Genomic DNA, 19,130 nt, shown 5'->3' on the forward strand with positions numbered 1-19,130 from the left:
ACTCAGACTCAAAGAACATCGTGCCATGTTATGCAAGGTCACATGACTGATAAGAGGCAGAATGAGGATTGAAACCCAGGATTTAGAGCCCATCGATATCCTCAAAATCCTTCCAGCCCATTGATTCTTAGTGAGTAAGATCCCCAGGTGATCCTGATGCAGGTGTTTTGCCGACCACACTTTGACAAACTCCACCTGAACCTTGCTGAGTCACGTTTGGGGGGACTTTCTTCTTTTTATTTTTGCAGCATCTCTTGGTGGCTCATTGTCATGAGGAATGTGACAGTGCTCAGAGAAGAATCAATGTGGGGCTGGTGGACTGCCCAGGTAGCTGTTACCTATGAGCTTTTTGTTTGCAAAAGGTTTCAGGTTTTATCTTCAAGGGCATGACTTCATCTACTATAAAGGTGGGACAGACTAGAGTCTGTCATTTTATTCCTGAAGACCAAATCTCTGCACAGGTCTAGAACCCAGATTTTGATTTCTAGCTAAGTGCTCCGTCCAGAGTGAGTCATTTCCTGAGAGCCTGCTATGTGGCAGAGACTTTGCTGGACACTGGAGTTGCAGAAATAAATCCACCAAGATCTTAGCCTTCAGGAGTTCAATGTCAAAACCACATTCCCCTCTCTGTTCTGCATCAGTTGGGCTGGGACCCTATAAAGCATTTATCATCTCGTTCAAATGTCTCCTCCTTCCCCCTTCTCTTACTGCAGACTTCCGCTAGTGTAAACTTTGCCGAGAATTTGAGCAGAAATAGTAAATAATGAAGCTCCAGAGGGTTGCACTAATTTCCCAGACATTTAATCAATACGGAGCTGCCCTGTTCATTACAGCTGTCAAAAATATGCAAAATCGTCCATCTGGTCCTCTCAGGTACAAAGCTCTGAGCTGGAGTCACCAGTTGCCTGCTTAATTACCACGCCCCATTTTCCCTCATTCTGAGGCCTCTCCATTAACCACGAGCTACCAGCTCAAGTATAAAGGCAAACAATAAATATTTGAAATGGCATTGCCCAGTCTGGGGACTTTAACGGTGGTTGAGTTGGGTCTCTGGATGAGGAATACAGGTGGAGTTTCGTGGAAGAGCAGCCTCCCGCAGCTTCTCCCCTGCACCACGGCTTCGCGCAGTGTGCAACCTCCCTCCTTCGGAGGCCCCTCCCTGGCCCTCAAATATTTAGACCTATTAAAAACCATTGGGGGGAAAAATGATCTATACAAAAGCTTTGCATAAAAAAGTGATCAATGCAAATTCCTCTGAGGAAATTGCTTCAACAGATGGAAACGGCCCATTTGCAACAAATGCCGCTGGCTGTGCAGATGGTAATTATGGGATGTATGTAAACATGCAAGCTCTGGCAGGCAGAGCAAACTGCACTGCTGAACTTAGCCTGCATCAGGGCCACCTGCCCTGGCACCGCCCCTGCCCTGACTGGCCCACAGGCCAGAGGTTCAAGAAGATGGATTGTGATTTGGAATTCCAGGACCTATTCGCCTCTATTTAATTATAGGTCTTTCTGAGATGTTCCCTGTGAGGCAAACCACACATTCTCTAATCTCTGGGTGGGCCAAGGCTATGGCATGGTCCCTTGGAAGAAAGAAACCAACAGGTATTGAGCTCTCACTGTATGCAGGGCACTGTGCTGTTAATCTTGAATGCATTATTTTATTTAATCTTCATAAAGACTCTGGGAGGTTAGTTTTATGATATCATCATGATCACCACCATTTTTTGAACGAGCAAATGATGGCTTGGAGAGGTGAAGTGATTATTTTCAAGATCACCAAATTAGGAAGGAAGGGGACTAAGATGTATCAGTTAGCTGTTGCTGAGTAACAAGCAACCCCAAAGTTCCGTGGCTTTGAATAACAAGCATTTGTTATTGCCTACAAGTCTACAGGTCAGCTACGTAGTTTTCATAGTCTGGGCTAAACTCAGCTAATCATGACTGGGCTTATTCATGCAAAAAGATGGACTTGCTAAGTTTGGTGATTGGCTGACTATTGGACTGGGAGGCTGGAGGTTTAGGCCCATGTGTCTCTTATCCTCTAGCAGACTATGGTGGATGAGCAAATTCCAAGAGAAATAGCAGAAACTCACAAGGTCTTTTTGGATTCAGGCTTAGAAAAGGCACAGGATCCCCTGCATACATTCCATGGGTAAAGTAAGTGACACAGCCAATCCAAATTGAAGAGGTAGAGACAGACACAGCCATCCAATGGAGGGAACACATTACAAGTGGCAAGGACACAGAAAGGCAGGGAAAACTTGGGCCAGTTTTGCAAGCAAATAAATCACATAGGACTGAAACTTAGAGTCCACTGGCTCTAAGTTCTAATGTTCCAAGGCCAGCCATGATGGGCCATCATCCTAGAGATAAGCTGGCCCTTCTTTTCCATCTCACCCTGGCTCGCTCTCATTTGCAGATTAATCTTGGCTCATCTCTTCTTTCTCCCGGTGATTCTCACTCCCACTCACCAACCCCCTTTCTTGGACATCTGAATTAGATGGCATTTTGAGCCGGAAGGGAAGAGTTGGCTCATTTAAGCTCTGTTTCTATCTCCATCAAAAATACCCTTTTGGGTCTCAGGCAATCCCTCACCCTCCCTGAGCCTCAATATTGCCATCTGTATGAGATGGAGAAGATTCTATCTGAGGTTCCTGCCAGGCAAATTCTTTATGATTCTGAGTAGTAAGTGATTCCCTGGCCCTAGTGGTCTAGCTCACACCTGTACCTGTTCTGAAATTACCCCCACCTTAGCCTCTACTTCAGGAAAAATGTCTGGACTCCAGAAAGTCTATATTGGATAGTACATGTGTATAAAGCTTTATCACTGAGAGTCAGTATAGTGTCATGGATTTCAGTTCTGGAATGAGATGGGCCTTGATTCTCAGGCAAGCTTATTCAGGCAATCTGTTGGCTACATGGCTTTAGGTAAATTCCTTGTCTTCTCCTCCATCAGGCCAGCCTGGGCTTGTTCTTATGGTCTGTGGTCCATGGTGCATGGAGTCTCTCTCTAGAGTCCAAGAGAGAGAATTGCAGGATGCCCTTTGTGATACCGACTTGGAAATAGCACAGTACCTCTGCTCCCATATTCTCTGAGCTGTTTTTTCATCTACTCATGAAGTCACTGTTGACTAACTAGCATATAGTAGAGGATTAACAAATATGAGTTACTACACTTACCCTTATTCATGTCATAGAACTCTCTTTTCTACACATCATCTCATTAAAGCCCACGATACAAGACAGGTGGATATTTTTATAGATTTATTTCACCGATGGATGAAAAAATGGAGACCCTAAGATAGGATGTGACTGGTTCAAGACAACACAGAATGTCAGGAGCAAAGCTGGGGTTGGCCTCTTGACCCACAGTCCAGTGCTTATTTCGTGGTGACTCATCGGAGCTGTCCTCTTTCCCACTTACTATTCTGGTGTCCAGTGTACTCAGCTTCAGCTTACCGTAGGAATGGAGCAGGCAGCCTTGGGAGTGGAAGGACTCAAAGGGAGGAAGTACAGCTAGGAAGAAGCAATGAGCTTGGGCTCGGCTGATACATACACTTGGGTTTGCATGCCAGATCTACCGTCATCTGACTCAGTGACTTCACCTCTCCGAGCCTCAGCTTCTTTGTGGCACCACTGCCAGGATTAAATGAGATAAAGCTCATGTAGGCGATAACACACAGTAGGTACTTAATACATCGTGGTTCCCATTTTTCTAGCAATAGTTGCCAAAATATTGTGTTGTGGGCGGATGGTAGGGGAGTGCTTCAGAAAAACACGTTGCACAAGTTTTAAAGCTTTAAGGTGTATCGAATCTTTCAGTAAAAGATATATCCCAGAGTCCTGCCACCGGAGCCTGATTCCAGAGGTCTGGGCCTGCATTTCTGAATCAGCAGTCTTTAGGCCACAGCTGCAGAATCATTGGCTCAGACACCAAGGTTCTAAACACTTCAGAGTTTTGTGCAATCCTTCTGGTACCTACTGAGAGCTTCTCACATCCATGATTTTACTCCCAATCACTTCCAACATTTCCTCTCACCACATGGCCTTCGTATTTGCTGCTCTGTCTGCCAGGGAGGCCCTCCCTTCCCGCTCTTCCTCTAGTCCTCATCTCTTCTCAGCCGTAGATCTCAGAGATGCTGATCCCCAATCTCTCAGACCAGGACAACTTCTGCAGCTCCCTCTTAACCTCTCTCCACAGTGAGGATATGATATATGTAGTTATCCACTGCATAACAGAAAGACAGCCAACAATGGACCACCTATATGACTGTGGTCCCATAAGATTATAATGGAGCATATATAGAAACCCGATGAATAGCATTTGATATTGACATTGCAGATCAAGTAGGGAAAATGATTGGCATTTAGCAATGGCGCTGAAACATTTGGTTTTCCATATAAACAAAAATATTAGGTTGGCTTAAAAGTAATCATGATTTTTTTTTTTGCCATTGCTTTGAAGGCAAAACCACAATGACTTTTGCACCAACCTAGTATGTAAATAAAAATATGCAAAGATATCAATACCATGGTTGTGTAAGCACACCATGATGTTTGCACGATGATGAAATCTCTTGATGACACATTTCTCAAAACATATCCCCCTTGTTAAATGATGCACTACTGTATTTACATGTTGTTTGATGAAGCTTTGTCTTCCTGCTCTAGAGTGTAATCCTTGTGAGGGCAGGAAGTCCATCTGTTTTGTTCAACTCCGTATCTAGTGTCCTGTGATGGTTGAATAAATGACTGAGCAAGGCAATGAATAGTCAAGGATGCTCAACAACTCCTGAAATCTATTCACAGACCCCAAGTTAAACTTCAGTTATCGGTATCACCCACTTCTCTCTGCCCCTTTAAGCTCTTCGTGCTTGCTAATACGAATGGGTGGCAGAAAACACAGCTAATCTCTCTCATTATTAGTGACCAGATTAAGGAGAAGCTTTGGAAGTACCTAGGAGTCCATGTAGACTTTTCTAACTAGTAGAGCTGCTTCCGGGTGGAGCTGGCTGTCTCATAAGGTAGTGGTCTCACAACCACTGTGTCTTTGCTTGTTGTGGGTGTGAGTCCTGGATCCTACTCCTGGAAATGCCAATTGCGCTTCAGGATTTGATCTCACAGGACCCAGAATCTTCAGTACCTGTGACATGAGCTTTATAACTTGCCTTGCAATATTCTCCTTAATGATGTTGATGGCAACACTTCACGTGGAGCAAACATTGTATCGTTTCATTCGCTCGCTCGTTCAACAAGCATATTCTCCTCTGTGCCGATCACAGGAGATATACAGGGATAAATAAGACAGGGTTCCAGTCCTCCCAGGTTGCAGACTGCAGAGGGACACAGTCACGTAAACAATCAAGGAAAATTCAGTGTGATCCATTCCAGGATTTTTGTAGAACCCAGAGTCATGAAGCTACAGAGAAGGCACTGAACACTTTAAAGGGATTAGGGAGGACTGCCTGGAGGAGGTATGACTTTAGCTGCACCTTGAAGGAGAGTAGAAGTTTTAGCCAAGCAAACCTGAGGTGGGAACATGGGAAACAGCATTCCAGGTGGGACAAACAGTCAAAGCACGACCATAAAGGTGGTAAGGGGCATCCGGGTTCCAGGAACTGAAAGGCATCAGTAAATGTGGAAGGATGTGTGACTTTGAGGGCTTCTTTGGGCAGCCATAGTGGAGACAGCATGCAGGGGCCAGGAGAGAGAGAAAAACCAGTTAGGAGAGAGACTAAGGCAGAGGCCGTTGGTGGCAGTGAGGCTTAGAGAACCAGCCAGACCCAGGGAGTGTTACGGAGGGTGAGTCCATGGGGCTGCTTCTCACCTTACAGGAAGCAGGTGAGACAGAAGAAGGAGGCTGTCCAAGTTTCTGGTTTGAGAGTGGTTCCCTTTCTCAAGAAGATAAATGCACTTGGGGAGGGATGACAGGTTGTCATTGCAAGCTCTGGGAACTTAGAGCAGTGGGCCATGACCTCCATGCCTATCATGACCACCTTTGTGCATCCATGCAAAGCAGTCTTCAGGAACATGCCCTTGATCACCAAGGCACTGTCCTCAGTGCTTTGCAGGGAGAGGTCACCTAATCCTCACAGAAACGCTCTGAGTAGGAATTGCTACTGATTTCACTTTTCACCTGAGAAAGCCGTGGCACAGAGAGGCTAAGTAACTTGCCAGAGATCACACAGCCAGCCAAAGGCAGAGCTGGCAGGTGAGCTTGGGCAGTTTTGTGCCACAGTTTATGTACGGTGATGATCTTACGTGCACACGTGTGTGGAAACAAACAGGCTGAATGTGGCGTCATGCATTAGCAGAAGGCCATCGACTCACAAGGGAGTCGGCCCAGAAGAAGCATGGAAAATGGAAGGCCCCTGGCTGTATATGGCCAGCAGAGGTGATTATACTTTGTTAATGCAGAGTTGTGAAAATTCTAAAGTCGCACATCCAAATTCTGCTTCTCTTTAAAAATTAGATCCGGTGACATCAGACTGACATCCCTGCACGACATCACACTTCCTGCCTCTGCAGGAGGGAAAGGGTAGGTAGTGCTGCCTTCCTTCAGTGAGGCTTGCACTGCGCTGTGCCCCAGTCTCCACCATTCCCTGTTACTCTTCACCTGGCCCACCTCTCTCCCACATGTGTATCTCTGATCAGCCTCTATAGGTATTTGAGTTTGCAGCCCCTCAACTCAGAACCTCTCTGGCACTAAAATTATTTGGATCTGTTCTATCTCAACAGCTCTGTGAAGAAGATAGTTTTATCATGCACCCATTTTACTGGTAAGGGGACTGAAGCTTATGGAGTAGAAGGGACATGTTAAAAGCCTCAGATCTCTTGAGTCTGGCCTGGAGACAGAACCCATGTCTTTTAACATCCAGCCTTCCATAGAGGAGGTCAGAGGTCCAGGATGGGACCCCCAGCCAGAGCCAAAATTCTCCCCAAGGCCCAGACAGATACTTTTCCCCCTGAATCTGTTTCTTCATCCTTCAGACACTGCAGGGAAGCCAGATTCCTCTCCCTGCTGCCTTCAGCTCCCTGACTCACCCCTGCATCGATCTCCAGCTTTATGAGGGCGACAGGCCACACCTTTTAATTGCATGATTACATCTTTATGACCTACTCAATGAGCAGGTCTTCGCTGCTGGGCAGCCAGGCTCTGGAATTTATATGCGGAACCGAAACGTTTATTGGAATCATATTGATAAAGGCATATTGTAAAAAGGCCTGTGGCTCTAAAGAAGAGACTGGGATTCTCAGGAGACACGGGGAGAAGGCAAGTCAGCATACTCCCATGGAGAGAGTTGGTCACTTGTGAGATATAAGAGCAGGGCCTGCCCTCATGCCCTTCCCAACCCTGACATATATCCTCTTTCATCTGCCTGTTGGGAGCTGGGCAGGAAAGAACTGCCTGGGAAAAGCACAGAGAAAGAGACTAGTAGATTTCTGAAGAGCAGGATTCCCAGTGGATGCGTTGGGATTGCAAACATAGGGATGGCCCCTGTTGACGTGAGGGAGGGGCCTTCAGGTAGGGGCTTGGTATGAACCAAACACACAGCAGGGGCCGTGAAAGGGCGGAGTCGACTTTGCCTGGAGCAGGATCTACAGGGAACATATCTGGTCTACTTGACGACCCCATGTGACTGTCGTGCAGGCAGCTCACACACAGTGTGCCCCAGATGGAACTGATCCTCCGCGTTCTGTCAACAGGTGTGTCCATTGTGGGTAATGACAAATCCGCCCTCCCAGGTGCTTGGGGCCCCTGGGAGTCTCCTTTGTCTCTTCCCTTTATTCCACTGCCCACCTTCCACTCCATCACAAACACTGCAGACTCTACTTTCAATATCTTTGGAGACGTTCAGCTGCTGCTGAATCGCCAGTTTCTCCCATGGGTGGAGGCCTCGTTACCTTTCCTTGGATTCTTTCAGTAGCCTTGGAATAAAATTTTGTCTCATTCATCATCTTCTCAGCAAGATCTTCCTGATAACCCTACTTTAAATCACAATCTCTGCCCCACACTACAGTCTGCTGCTTGACCCTGATTATAGAACTTTTCTCTACCAAAAGTAGTATGTGCTTTATTATTACTATTGTCTGTCTCTCCCACTACAATGTAAGTGTCTCTTTCTTTCTTCTTTTTTATTTTTTTAGAACCAGGGGAAAGCGTGAATGCAGTCCCTCACTACCACAAATTATGCAGTCGAATTTCCCACATTTGGGAAAATCACAGGGTTCAGCACATCTGGAGTGCAATGGATAAGCCTCACCCTGGGAAAACCACCTTTGTGATCACGGTATCTCCCCTGCCAGGTAAGTATACAATGTAAGTATCTTAAAGGCAGAGCCTTTTATCTTATTCTCTGCCCTAGCTCACATCTTCAGCACCAAGGACAGTGTCCTGCACATAGTGGGTGATATATGTGTATATATACACGTGTATATATATACAAATATATATTATATATGGATATTTTAAGAGACAGGCTCTCACTCTGTCACCCAGGCTGGAGTGCAGTGGCACAATTACAGCTCACTGCACCTCCAACTTCTGGGCTCAAGCAATCCTCCTGCCTCAGTTTCCTGAGTAGCTGGGACCACAGGTAGGCACCATCATGCCTGGTTAATTTCTAAAATGTTTGTAGAGATGGAATCTCACTCTGTTGCCCAGGTTGGTCTCAAACTCCTTGCTTCAAGTTATTCTCCCACCTCAGCCTCCCAAAGTGCTGGGGTTATTTACAGGTGCAAGCCACCATGCCCAGACACAAATATTTGTTTAATGGGTTCAAGAATGGATTTGGTTGGAGCCAGGTCCTGGGGTGGGGGAAAGGGAGTTCTTCCATGTTGCTCTGGGAGCTGGAGCATGTGCCCTGAGCTCTGATTTTCACCTGGCATAAAACTGTGCGTTAGCAGAGTCCTTACCCACATTTCAGGCAATCAGCATGCCTTCCTGGAGCTCTGAATTAGTAATATCACGCGCCATGGAGTCAACCCTAAATGGAGAATTTGGAAGAGGAATAGCTCAGGGGTTAATTTGAATGTATTTCCGTGTCTCAAAATCAGCACGCTGTAGGAAAAAGGAATCTGCTTAGCATAGTAAATGGCATTTGATGCGTAGCCTCTTCCTTTAAGTGCGATCTGGGTCGTCTGTCTTTTTGATTTTGAGATGATTGTGGTACCAAGTTGAAGGGCAATCCGATGTTAATTGGTGGCAACTAATTAGACTCAGTTTGTGAACTCTCCCAGGCCATAAGCCATGGATGCTTTGGCTCAATGTTATAACAATCACTGCCCGTCTTTAAAGCGGTTCTCTCTTTGATGAGAAACACTGCAATATGGCTAAACGAACCTCCAGAGATCACTCTTAAAGAGGGGGAGAGTGGATGGTATTTTAGGGCTGGGATGCCAAGCTGGAAAGATTAGATTACAAAGTTTAGACCAGATGTCTGTGAGTTCAAATCCTGGCTTAGCCACTCCATAGCTGTGTGACCTTGGCCAAGTCCCTGACCATGATGGGCCTTAGCTTCCTCATCTTTGTAATAGGTAGGTCATAGTTTTATTCCCAAAGTCCTTGGGAGGCTTAAATTAAATAACCGGAGGAGGGAAGATTGAGCGCCTTTTATTTAACTAACTGTGGCTAAGTATATCCCAGGTGCTTCATGCTATCACAGGAGCATTTGAAGATTACCCAAAAGTATCTATTAGATGGGTATCTGAATGCAAGGGCTGTTGTTGAGTGAATGGATGCAATTCAGAGATGATAGGAATGGACCACATTTCCAAAGAAGATGGTAGGACTCAGTCTTGAAAGTGTGAAGACTGCTCATAAAGAATTCTAAAGTTTCAGAACTTGAAGCGATCTCTAAGAGCCTTCTCATTTTGAAGGTGAGTAGAATCAAACCCCAGGGAGGGAAAGTGATGGGACTAAGGGCACACAGTGAGGGAAGGACAGAGTTGTGGCCAGGCGCAGTGGCTCACATCTGTAATCCCAGCACTTTGGGAGCCTGAGGTGGGCAGATCACGAGGTCAAGAGATGGAGACCATCCTGGCCAAGACGGTGAAACCCCGTCTCTATGAAAAATACAAAAACTAGCTGGGCATGGTGGTGGGTGCCTGTAGTCCCAGCTACTTGAGAGGCTGAGGCAGGAGAATCGCTTGAACCTGGGAGGCGGAGGTTGCAGTGAGCTGAGATGGAGCCATTGCACTTGAGCCTGGTGACAGAGTGAGACTATCTGGAAAAAAAAAAAAGAAAAGAAAGAAAAAGAGGGAGGTTCGAACTAAGGTGCCCTCTACCCCACAATGTCCCCAACTCAGCCTCTTCACTGGTGCACATGGGAGGGAGAGACGCAGAGCCTAGAACTGGGGTTCAAACCCTGGACGGGGAAAATCAGCAACACTCAGAGAGTCCTTCGCAACGTCCACTACAGGCCTGGGAACTCCCTGTAGTAGAAGATGAACAAAGACAGAACTCATGAGCATCAAGGAGAAGCAAAAAAGAAAGGCACCATAATTCACAACCATCCGCAATAGATTGTGTTGGGGTGAGCATTGAGATGCTTATTGATCAAAGGAGTAAATGCAAATTGCTGCCAAGTGTCCCTCTGGCCCTGGGTCAATATGCTTCATATACAAAGAATACAGGAGCTACTCTTGATACTTATACATTTTTTTTTTTTTGAGACGGAGTTTCACTCTTGTTACCCAGGCTGGAGTGCAATGGCGCGATCTCGGCTCACTGCAACCTCCGCCTCCCGGGTTCAGGCAATTCTGCCTCAGCCTCCCGAGTAGCTGGGATTACAGGTGTGCACCACCACACCCAGCTAATTTTTTGTATTTTTAGTAGAGACTGGGTTTCACCATGTTGACCAGGATGGTCTCGATATCCTGACCTCGTGATCCACCCGCCTCGGCCTCCCAAAGTGCTGGGATTACAGGCGTGAGCCACTGTGCCTGGCAATACTTATTCTTAATCAGGGTGGCCAGGAGAGCTTGCATCCCGCAGAGATGTAGCTGCCTTGTGAGCTGGTCTAGTACAGATGCTTTTTTCATGACTTCATCCATTTGTTCATTCAACGTGTTCTAAATGCTAACTACATGCTGAGTTTCTTGGAGGTACTCGGGTGGAGCAATGAACACGAAGGCAGTCCTAGCTCTGCCAGCACTCACAGAATGGACAAATAAATGAAGGGGGTGATTTCAGATGGTGATGAGTGATGTGAAGAAGGTCACATAAGGCCAGGGGGATGGAGAGTGAGGGGATGGTGTCTTGCTGAGATTAGGTGATTGGGAAGAGCCTCTCTGAGAGATAGTGATGTGTGTGCCAAGATACCAATGAATCAAAGGAGTCAACCTCATGATCCAGAGTGAAGGGTTCTCCAGGGAGAGGAAACAGCATGTGCAAAGGCCCTGAGGTGGGAATGAGCATGGTATGCCGGAAGAACATAAAGGATGCAGGAGATGAGGTCAGAGAGGTAAGCAGGGACCGGGTGATGCAGCCACATCTTCCAGGGTAAGCAGGTGGATTTGATCTAAGTGATGAGGCCAGTAGAGAAGGACCAGCTGTCCCCTTTCAGTGTGAGCACCTCAGCAACGAAGCACTCACCTAGAATAAGGGACAGACGGGCTCCTGGTTGGAGTCCTGCGGGCATGGCCTGGGCTGAGCATGAAAACTTGGGCAAGCTCCTCTCTGCGGTGAAACCTCCATCTCCTTATTCACAACATGCAGGACTTGGACTCTGGATCCCCAGCTCTATCATTCTGGCATTTTCTTCAAGAAGATGCGGTACAAATATGCAACCTCAACACGCTTCATTCATTCACGTGTGGGAAAACCCTGGCCAGTGGGTCTCAAGGCTCTACTGAGCATGTGCACAGGTGGCGGGTAACCACACTGAGTGCAAGAAGCCTGGCAGAAAATCCAAGGAGGATTCAAGGGCATCCTTGAGTTCGAAGTCACCGCCTCACTCAGCCCTGGGTGTCCTTTTGTCTCACCTCCACGTATCTCAGACACCAATGTGACCTCGGAGAGCTGGTTTGACCCCTCACCCTTTGGGGTCTAAACTGTGGACTCCTGGCTTGTAGAGGCCCATAGCACTCTGAAGATACAGGTTCCTTTGGGTGATGTGGAGTAAACTGAGCTCCTCCATCAGTTCCTACGTCCGTGGGACGAGGGAGGCAGTGATTACAGTGGAGGAGGAAAAGCAAAATTCTGAAAAACGCTTGCATGAGAAGGGGCCCCACCTGCAAAAATGCAGATCCTGGGCTCACGTGTTTCCAGGTCCATGCTGGTAAGGGTGGGTGCACACCCGTGTAAGGCTTCTCGGGCGTGTGTGAGCGTGAGTGTAAGGACTACGCAGGCAGGAGCTGCGTTCCATCTCATTCACTGCCGATTCCCTAGCACCTGGCGCGTGGTGAGTAATCAATAAACATTTGTAGAGTGAATGAATAAATGTGTGCTCATGTGTAAAAGTTAAAGTTATCTGTTTTCTAACTTGACAATCTGTTATTTGAGCTTTCTGTCCAGGAAATACATTGAGAAAATACTTGGCATCACTATCTACACCCACCGTTTCTTTTTTTTTAATTTATTTTAAAATCTTTATCGACGAACAACGTGCATGTGGGAAAGTGTAGACATCACTGTGTACGTCTTGATGGATTCTCACAAAACGAACTCCCACGTAATCAGCACCCAGATTAAGAATCAGACTGTTCCCAGCACCCAGTTCAGCTATGATTCTTCATGGATAGCCATTATTCTGTGCTCTAACGGCATAGACTAGTTCTGCCTGCCTGTACACTTTATGTAAATGCAATTACACAACACGTACTGTGTGTGTTGTCTCCTTTCACTCAATATTATGTTTGTGAAAATCACCCACTTTTCTCAGAGAAGTTATAGACTGCTCATTTCCATTCTTACACAGCAGGAATTGGTAAATTTGTTCTGGAAAGATCGGGATAGTAAATGTTTTAGGCTCTGTGGGTTACAGTATCTCTGTCTGTTGTGACTACTCAATTCTGCTGTTGCAGTACAAAAGCTGCCATCAACAATAAAGAATGAATGTGGCTGTGTCTAATAAAACTTTATTTGCAAAACAGGAGGGGGCTGGACTTGGCCACCAGCTGGATTTGCCAAGCCTGTCAGACGGTACACCATTCTGGGAATATGACGCAATGTGGATACTTAACTGCTGATGGACATTTGGGTAGTTCTCAGTTTCAGGGATTAGAGGAGTGTACCCAGAAAATTCTCACACCTGTCTGTCAGTGCACAAATGCAGTCATTTCTGTTGGCCGTGTACCTAATGTGGGAACTCTGGGTTATGCTGTTGGCACCCGTTCAGCTTTAAGAGATACTGTCAAACCAACAATTGCAACACCACCGGTTCTTAATTAGGTGAGCACATGTGTTTTCATGCGGTGCAACTGTTTTCTTTACTTTGTGCTGTCCTGCTGATTGGTACCTGGCACTGCTCGTTACTGTCACCGGGCACTGCCCTGAGAGGTTGCAACTTCATCAGAGGCGTGCTTGGAGGGCAGCCACCAGCTCTTCAAACATGGCCGATCCTTAGTACAACCTGGAATCAAGGCACAGGCAACCCGTTAACTCAAAGGAGTCAACTTTGATGAGAGGTTTTATAAGTAAATTCTTCTCTTTTATATATGAACCTATCCTGTCGCTTCACCTGTCATTGCCTTTACTGTAACAACCCACCTTTCGTGGCAAGCAAAGGGGGGCCTTCCAGATAAAATGAAAGACAGGGTCTTTACTACTGCTGTTTGGAAATAGTCACTCACTTCGGTTCCTAAGTTAACTTACCAGTTTAGTGAATCCCATGTTTCTTTGAGTATCTCCCTTTGAAGACCTTTGAGTCATTCAGCCTAGAAAGTCAACTGCTATGATTCTGGATTTCTGTAAGCACCGGTCATCAGGGTAGCAAGCACCATGAATGTGATGACTGAGCAAACACACACCTGAGTTCAAATTGTGCCTGTGTCATTACTCCCTCTGGCTTTGGGCACATTCTTTAACCTTCCCAAAGTTCAGCCGCTGTGTATCAGCCCATCTAACCCCTCCAGTGACAGCAATGAAGGTGGTACTATCATTATCTTCACTTTAAAGATCACGAAACTGAGGCTTAGAGATGTCAAGGTCTTCCTTGAGCACACCTCAATCCTGAAATCTAACTTCAAAGACCATCTGTGGCTGCTACGCACAGGTTTCAGTTAACGCAGCAAAATAGCTTCCTTCGGAAAAGTCGTCACTTTGTGTTTTTAGAATCCTGAGTCTGGCTCATCGGGAACAAGCTCCTTTTCTTGGAGAAATAATTCAATGTTGGATGCAGTCTTATGGAAAAAGTGACTTCCCTTCAAATTCTTGTAATGAGACAGTACTTGCTGAGGACAAAATATTGAGGTCTTTTGAGGAGATGGTACCTTTTAGTCAGTGGAGATACGCAATTTTTTTTTTTCAGCAAAGGACCTGCTGTTTTAAATTTCCAGCAACTTGCTTACTTTTTAAATGCTGGAAAGGAGCAAGCTTTTAGTGCCATGAGTCATCTCTGGGCTGGTGAACTCCACCAATCCTGAGCATCAAGTCATCCAGACTTGAAACTGGTGTTTTCAAATATAATTCCTCTTCCTCAGAAATAAAGCTGGTTTTGTTTTTTGAAAAAATTAAAATTACATGATCCATTATTCAGTATAGGAGGTAAAGCACTGGTGATCCTTCCTCCACCAGCCGATCATGGTTTGCCTGACAATGTTTCATTCAGTCAATAAGTATATAAGCCTAGCACATTCACCGCTGTCACTTAGCAAATACGCCTAAGGTGTTTACCTGTGGAGGTGGACAGGTAGATTTCTAGCTGAGTGGTTTATGAATTCACCTGGTTAAAAAACCTATCAGGGAGGGCGGGGCTCAAAGTTTCCCCAAAAGGTTGCCCTAGGCTCAAGACCTGTTCTTTGAACACTGTCAGGCATGTAGGAGGCCGTTTACATCCAAGATGGAGTAAAAACCAAGATGGTGCCCTATAGAGTAAGAACCAGGATGGTGCCTAGAGAACCAGAGGTGGCCATTTACAGCCATGGGCTACTGAGGTTTGGCATGCCAGGACATAAAGTGACTTGGAGGCTAAGCCCACAGCCCTGGAAGGGCCAGAAACTGTAGAGTGATCTACAGATCCTGGAACACCAAATGACCCCAGGTCTTAGGAACCACCCCCAACCTGCCAAATACTGGATTGTCCCATCAGAGATCCCCCAGAGGGAAAGACTCCCAACTTCCTAGTCAGCATGACTATGAATGGTGAAGGGTAGATTTCAAGCACTGAGGCGTGAGAGAATTCGTGTTTCCATTTGCCGTTTTTCCAGCTAAGACTTTGTTAAACATCACTTTCTGTTAATTACGCATTGCGGAGAGGCTTGTGCTAGACTGCTGGTAAGAAGGTGAGCAAACCCTGGCTGACCTGTCTTGTAGGTACTTGGAGGTGTGTGAGGGAGAGGAACAGGAATGTGTGGCACAGGCAAAGTGACAACACTGTCCAAGACACAAATTACCCCCATGTGAGCAGCGAGACGATTGTTCCAATGATCAATGTTGGAAAACCGAAGTTGCTCACCCACATCTGGCCTTGCCCTGGCTGCAGACATAACCTGGAGAAAGCAATTCACACTCATTTTTCCCAGCCCTGGGATCCCACCTTCAGCCTGGGACCCAGGCCTTCGGTAATGAGCAGCCCGGGCGAATGAGGTTTGGAGTCGAAATCCATCTGAGGCCTCTCTCCCTGCCAACGTCTACAGCTTAATAATTGCTTCCTCGCTCCTGCTACATTCAGGTTCAAGAGGAGCGTGAGCCCCTCCAGCAGCATTATGCAAATAGGGCCCACTCCGTTCCGGCGGCATATAGAATATGTAAATTTATGGCGGTGGTGGAGGCTGTTTAAGACAGAAGATTTCTCAATGATGAAATTAGATTTTCTGGAAAGAGGCTTCCGAGGACCTGTCTCGGTTCCTCTGCCTCGTGCTGTGCTGTGGCCACCAAACCGGGGCTCTGGGAAATAATTAGGCGAATTACAGTCTCAAGCTTCTTTTTTTAAAAATAAATAAATAAATAAATAAATAAGGACGGAAAGAAGAAATAGACCAGGTTTCACGAGGCCAGAGAAAATGCATACTGTACGGAATGTGTAAACAGGAAGGGAGGCTGCGAGGGCGGGAGGGAGGCCGGGGAGGAGCAGGGGCTCTGGTTAGCAGGAGGCATTAATGCCGGGCAGAGAGGCTACAACATCGCCTTGGCTCTCAACCCGGCCCTGCAGAGCCTCCAAGAGGGGGTCAAGGATGGGGAGAGTGAGCAGAACCATGGGTCCTGGTGGCTGCCTCACCCCTGACACTGCAGCTCTGATCTGCTTCCTATGCCTGCCTTCTCATGAATTTGCTAGAAGGAAGTATTGATGTCATTTCAAAAAATGCAAAATTAGCAATCTAGACCAGAGGTTCTCCAACTCAAACATGCATCGGACTTACCAGAAGGGCTTGTGAAACACAGATGACTGGCTATCGCTCCCAGGGTCTCAGAATTTAGTCACTTCAGGGAGGGCTGGAGAATTTGCATGTCCAGCAAGCTCCGGGGTGATGGTTAATGCTGCTGTCCCAGGCAACCGACGTTGAGAACCGTGGCCCTAGAGTTCTGCTTCCATTTGACAGATGGCGGAAACTGAGGCCCAAAGAGTTAGGTGGTTTGCCGAAAGTCACACAGTGGAGTCAAGGCCTGGGTACGGATCTGCCTCTTTCCACCATCATCGTCTTTGGTCATTATCACCATCATCACTATTGTCACTGTCGTTTGCTAAGACCTTTCTATGTGCCAGGCACTGTGCTAGGCACATGTATGCCTGACTTCACATAGCATTTACTGCAATCCTACATGAGAGCTGCTACTACGATCCCCATGGGGATCCTGAGTCTCAACTTCAAATTGCTTCACCTCTTGAGCCTCAGGTTTCTCATCTGTAAAATGGGGAGTTCTCACCCTTCAGAATGCTGAGAGGATTCAACGAGATTCTACGCTTAATGTGCTCAGCACAGAGCCCAGCACACAGAAAAGACTGTTATTAGACATTAGGGTAATTATTATTATTCTTATCTGTCAAGTTGTGTGGATTAGGAAACAGAGCGAGGTTGTGAAGTGAGCTGAAGGTTTAAGAATATAAAGATCTTGATTTCAGCCCCGAGTCCTAAACTCACCTGCTGTAAGACTGGGCAGTGGGGGGGGGGGTGTCACCTCACCCACCTTTTCTAAGGCCCAGCTTTTGTGAAAAGGAGTTGAGGCCACTTAAAGGTCCCAGGATATTTTCACCTGTAAAATTCTCTGATGCTGTAATTCTCCACATTGCCCGAGTGTGGATGCTATCCTCCTCTCCTGACTTCACATAGGACTGTATCCGCCTCCTCCCGGGCTCCTTGCCTCTGGTCTCAACCCAGCCAATCCACCATTCTAAAATTCCCAAGTGGCAACCTGATTCTGTGCTCTCCCACTGCAACTTTCCATAGCTCACGACTTCTCTGCTTTCAGTCAAGTCCGGCATTCGAATTCCTTCACGACCTGCCTCCTCATCTGCCTCTCTCTCTTCCACTGTTTTCCAATAATGTATGGCAGCACATTTTACCCTCAGACACCATATTATTTCCTGCTTCCCGACTCTGGTTACTGTACCTTCTGCCTCACAGCCCATACCTGCCTTTCTTCTCTTTCCCTGCAAACTGTTTGACCTTCAGTGCTCAGCTCAGATATTTTGTGCCCTGAAAAGGCTTCCCTCTCTTCTTCCTGTCTCCAACCCTGGGTTGGATAAGGTATTTTATCCCAGCTGCCTACAGGCGTCTCATTCTCATGCTTAATAGTTACATTGTAATAGTCTACTGACTTTTCTGTCTTTTTCAGTGGACAGTGACTGATTTAAAGGAAAAGACAAATTTATTCATCAAGCTTTTTGGAAATTTCCTGGCTTGCTGTTTGTTTGATCTGCTGTCGGTAAGCCCCATGAGTGCAGAGGCCTTATATATGTTGTTTGCCACTGTCATTGCTGTACTTACTACCATGCCTGGCACATAGTGTATGTTCAATCCTTGAATTAATAAATCTGAAATCCCTGCCCATTTTCCTAGTTTTCTGACTAACCATTACATCCCTACTGCCTGGCAAAATGTCTGGCATGGAAGTGCTCGGGAAATATTTGCTGAATGAACAAACGTGTGAATAAAATGAATGACTTCACACATAACTGTATCAGTCAGCTGTTGCTGTATAACAAACAGCCACTAAATCCCCATTGCCTACAACAATAAGCATTATTTCTCATCTTAACTTTATTCTGCAAGGAGCTGGGGCAGCCCTGAGCTGCAGGTGGTGCCTAGCTTGACTCTGCCTGTCCGTCAGCCTCTGTGTGCGAGCAAGTTAGCCAGAACATGCTTCTTTCAGGGCAGGAACAGAGATGCAAGAGACAATGTGGAATGCGCCAGGTTTCTTAAGGCCTCACCCCAGAACTCGCACACTGGCCCTTCCACTTACGTTCCATTGGCCAAAACAAACCACGGGATCAAGCCCAAAGTGCAGGGATCCACCCTGCAAGAGGAGAGGCTATAAAGTCACACGGCAAAAGTCATGGATAAAGGAAGAGTGAAGAATTGGGGTCAATAATTCAACTCATTCCAATGGCCGATCCCAGCATCCAGCCCAGAGAGCTTATAGCACATGGTCACCATTCTCTTTCACCATCTAGACAAAGTGAGCCTGTGTGGATCACCTCCCACCCTGCCCTAGGTGGCTCTTCCATGTTCAAACCTCTAGAATATCTTTGTACTTTCTGCGTATAACATTCTCTTTCGTCCCCCACCCTGCAGTTTCCAATGATTTTCCCCAAGCCCTTATTAAACAATCTCTAGATCTCAGCCCATGATATTGGTGCACTGGGGCATGTCAGAAGTGTCCCCTTCGCCTGTCCTGATGCACAGAACTTCCTCCTCCCCATCCTCCTCCCGCCCCATGGTGTATGTTGCGAGGGTCCCCCTGATGTTTAATGCATGAGCTCCACATCCTCCCAGCAGCCGCTGCAGACAGATTCTCTCAGCATG

At 46.6% G+C, this 19,130-nt stretch overlaps 1 long non-coding RNA gene and 1 other non-coding gene across 2 annotated transcripts; both read right to left on the reverse strand.

Annotated features, from left to right (window-relative positions):
- Positions 1-3,170: 3,170 nt before the first annotated feature.
- On the reverse strand, positions 3,171-16,778 carry LOC141582599 (uncharacterized). Its single transcript, XR_012515473.1, has 4 exons — positions 16,527-16,778; positions 15,619-16,089; positions 4,642-4,794; positions 3,171-3,501 (listed from the first exon to the last, which is right to left on the reverse strand). It is a non-coding gene; the product is annotated as an uncharacterized LOC141582599 (long non-coding RNA).
- Positions 8,157-8,320, reverse strand: LOC120361104 (U1 spliceosomal RNA). The gene has a single exon (XR_005577461.2). It is a non-coding gene; the product is annotated as a U1 spliceosomal RNA (small nuclear RNA).
- Positions 16,779-19,130: the final 2,352 nt, after the last annotated feature.

Source organism: Saimiri boliviensis, chromosome 21, assembly GCF_048565385.1.
Source record: "Saimiri boliviensis isolate mSaiBol1 chromosome 21, mSaiBol1.pri, whole genome shotgun sequence".
Classification (NCBI taxonomy): Eukaryota; Metazoa; Chordata; class Mammalia; order Primates; family Cebidae; genus Saimiri; species Saimiri boliviensis.